The sequence below is a fragment of the Phoxinus phoxinus genome (assembly GCF_949152265.1).
Source record: "Phoxinus phoxinus genome assembly, chromosome: 11".
Classification (NCBI taxonomy): domain Eukaryota; kingdom Metazoa; phylum Chordata; class Actinopteri; order Cypriniformes; family Leuciscidae; genus Phoxinus; species Phoxinus phoxinus.
Genome location: NC_136886.1, coordinates 22,994,971 through 22,998,556, shown reverse-complemented (window position 1 = coordinate 22,998,556; position 3,586 = coordinate 22,994,971). Strand labels below are relative to the sequence as shown.

General features: G+C 39.0%; 1 long non-coding RNA gene across 1 annotated transcript; it reads left to right on the top strand.

The window, feature by feature from the left end:
* The first annotated feature begins 444 nt into the window (after positions 1-444).
* Positions 445-1,114, top strand: LOC307006570. Its single transcript, XR_013799493.1, has 2 exons — positions 445-645; positions 972-1,114. It is a non-coding gene; the product is annotated as an uncharacterized lncRNA (long non-coding RNA).
* The last annotated feature ends 2,472 nt before the right edge of the window (positions 1,115-3,586 follow it).

Here is a 3,586-nt window from a genome sequence, read left to right as displayed (position 1 = left end):
GTCAGACTGAGGAAAGGCTCCATGGTACGGCTCGACCACAGGTCCGTTGTAGTAGCAAAGTATTTCAAGTCACGCAGCTCTTTTTCAACATTTTCGCGGAGCTCTGCATACACTTTTGGCATCTCTGTTTCTGTGAAGTATTTGCGGCTTGGCACCTCATATCGTGGATCAATAGCTCTGATCATGGCTTTAAAGCCGCGTCTCTCTACCGTTTGAAAAGGGACCATGTCCTTACACAAGTAAACAGTTATGGCCCTGGTAATTTCAATCCATCGCGGGCTCTTCCTAATATAAGGAGTACCTTTTGAAAATGACTGTTGGATTGAGATTTGGATCAGTTCCTGTTTTTTCTGTCCTGCATTCTTCGTACTGGATTTTGCGGTTGGCTGCATTGCCTGGCAATGCTGGTTGTCATGTTCTGTAAGAATACTTTGCATTTAGTTTGTTACTTTCTCCCCCTAGTGGTCATCTGGGAGTAATTCATTGTGTTCATATATAATTCTTACATTGCTTTCATTGGTTGATTTTATCACATGATGCAGTCTGATCAGGAAACACAGTAGTTATATTCCATGCGGTCAGCTTGCATCTCTAGTCACTTTATCCTGTCTTCATTTCTGTTTGTGCCTTGGGAAAGCATCGCTTGTAAGTTGTATTTGAATTTATAGTTAATTACATTGATACACATATGTCATGTAAGAAGTTTGTGATGTTACTTGAATATTTGTTAACATGTGAAACTGTTATAGCCTTTCAGCGAAGAGGTCTCCAATAGTTTGTTAGTTTAGCTGTTGAGCTGCACATACTATATTTACAAGTTATTTACAGCTATAAGTATTCCAGCTGAGTTGTAGTAAATATACTGTATGTTACATCTTTGTAGCTTAAAGATATATTATTTTATGTCTGTTAATGTATGACGTGTTTGAATAGCATTCAGTGATTGGTGCTATGTTTCTGTATCATTTCAGTTTTACAAAGATTCCTTCATGAGAATTACGACAACAGTAAAGAGCCTTGAACTTTACTCCAGCCTCTGACTTTCTCTTGAAGCCTGTTAGCTATCTGTCGATTTGTGTACAGTCACACACACTGAGGACAGAATACTGGTATTCAACGACATGTTTAGTTTTGAGGTGGTAGAACAGATTAGACGTGTTACCTCTCTTAGCTGGAACTTTTGCCCCACACACTCGACAGAGTATATTTTCCTGCTGCTCGTCGGACGGCTTAAATCCAAACCAAGTCCAAATAATAGATGTTGCACCCGTCTTTTTCACGAGCTCCTCTGTTTCGCTGACGCTTTCAGCCATGTTTATTCAAAATGACGAATATAATGATGCGTTGCAGCCGGCTGCAGCTCGTGGCTCTAAATTTCGCGGGTAGATTGCGTCATCAACATGCATTATCGCGATAGTGCAATATAATTAAAATCTCTATCGTAGGCCAACTTTGTATAGTTTATATCGCATATCGTTTATATCGCCCATTCCTAACTGCGCACGTGCCTCCCCAAATGGACGAGGCATTTACTTCGCACTCGCCGGTGTACTATTCTTTGAAACGACAGGGCGACTCTGTGTAATTGTCCTTTAAACCACCCGGAATCAGCGGCGAGAAGTAATGTAAGGTACATTCGTGAATGTTTATTTTAGAACAACACTGTAGTACACCAAAACCACACTACAAAAGAATTGTGTAAAGCAGTAAACCAGATTATTCCCTGTGACATTAGAGAGAAAAAATGGATATGAGAACGTAACCTACAACTAAATTAACGTTACAAAACATTTTTATTTAGTTTTGTGAACCTTTTTATAAAACATGGCCATTTATTTTTATTTAAAGGGCTTATGTCTGCTATTGTAGGCTCATTTTGTTAATGTAAGCAACTAATTTAGACGCAAGAACTGCATGCCGGTGCTGTGAGATGTACATGCTCGGCCAGATTCGGCTCGAAGTCGTGCATCTTCGGATGCGGAGCCGTGTGCGCTAAAAAGCCATGCACACCCATCGTGCAGCACCGCCCACACCGCAATGATGACATTTTTGCCACACGCACCTTCGTGCTTGTGCGTCCACACATAAATAAGAGATGCTGTATTTTCAGTTTTATGGCTGATTGTCTTATTTTGTTTACAAGTTACATATGGAGTCTGGAGATGATGTGGGGTACTTATTGTTTACTGTTTACATCTTACTTTACACACTTCAGGGCAGGCTGTTGCAGCTAGCTCAGGGGAGAGATTGTATGACACTGGTGGTACAGACTGAGACATGCACAATAAAAAAAAATTGCCTTCTGCATTTTTGTTTTGCTTTTCCCTCCATTGTACCGAACTCGTACCGAACTTTGATGTCTGAACTGAGGTATGAACTGAACCGTGACTTCTGTGTACCGTTTCATCCCTAATAGCCAGCTTAAAGGTTTTTGGTACGTATCCTAGAGACAGGAACGAATTATTGATATTAAGAAGAGGATCTATGACATCTGTAAGCATCTCTTTCAGTAGCTTGGTCGGTATAAGGTCTAACATAAAAGTTGTCGATTTAGATGATTTAATGAGTTTAGAAAATTCTTCCTCTCTTATAGCAATAAATTAATCTAATTTTTCCTCAGGGAGACTACAATGCACTCCCTGATGCGATACTGTAGTAGACGGTCGCATAGTTATAATTTTGTCGCTGATATTATCAATCTTATAAGTGAAGTTGTTCATAAAGTCATTACTGCTGTGTTGCTTGGAAACTACTGGGTTTGAAGCTTTCTTTTTCGTTAGTTTAGCCACTGTTTCAAATAAATACCTAGGATTATGTTTATGTTCTTCTAATAGGGTTGAAAAATAAGCAGATCGAGCAGCTTTTAAAACCTCTCTGTATGCAATCGAGCTCTCTTTCCATGAAATGCGAAATACCTCTAATTTTGTTTTCTTCCAGTTGCGCTCCATTTTTCTGGCTGCTCTCTTAAGGGCCTGAGTGTGCTTGTTGTACCACGATGTTGGACTATTTTCTTTAATCTTCTTTCAGCGCAATGGAGCAAATGTGTCTAAAATGCTAGAAAAGAGAGAGTTAAAAGTTTCTGTTGCAATATCAAGTTCTTCTAAGCTATCTGGGATGCTGAGATGATGAAACTGATTAGGAAGGTTATTGATAAAGCAATCTTTAGTGGCAGAAGTGATAGGTCTAACATATTTATAACACAGAGTCGGCTTTGCAGCCTTGGCTAAATGTAATTTACATGAGACTAGATAATGATCTGAGATGTCATCGCTCTGCTGCAGTATTTCAACGACATCAACATCTATTCCATGTAATACTATTAGATCTAGAGTATGATTACGACAATGAGTAGGTCCTGAAACGTGTTGTCTAACTCCAATTGAGTTTACAATGTCTTTAAATGACAATCCCAATGCATCTTTTTCATTATCTATGTGTATATTAAAAGCACCAACAATAAGTACTTTATCTGTAGCCAATACTAATTCTGATAGAAAGTCCGCAAATTCTTTGATAAAGTCTGTATGGTACCCTGGTGGCCTGTATACAGTAGCCAGCACAAATCACAAACATGATTTATCATTCA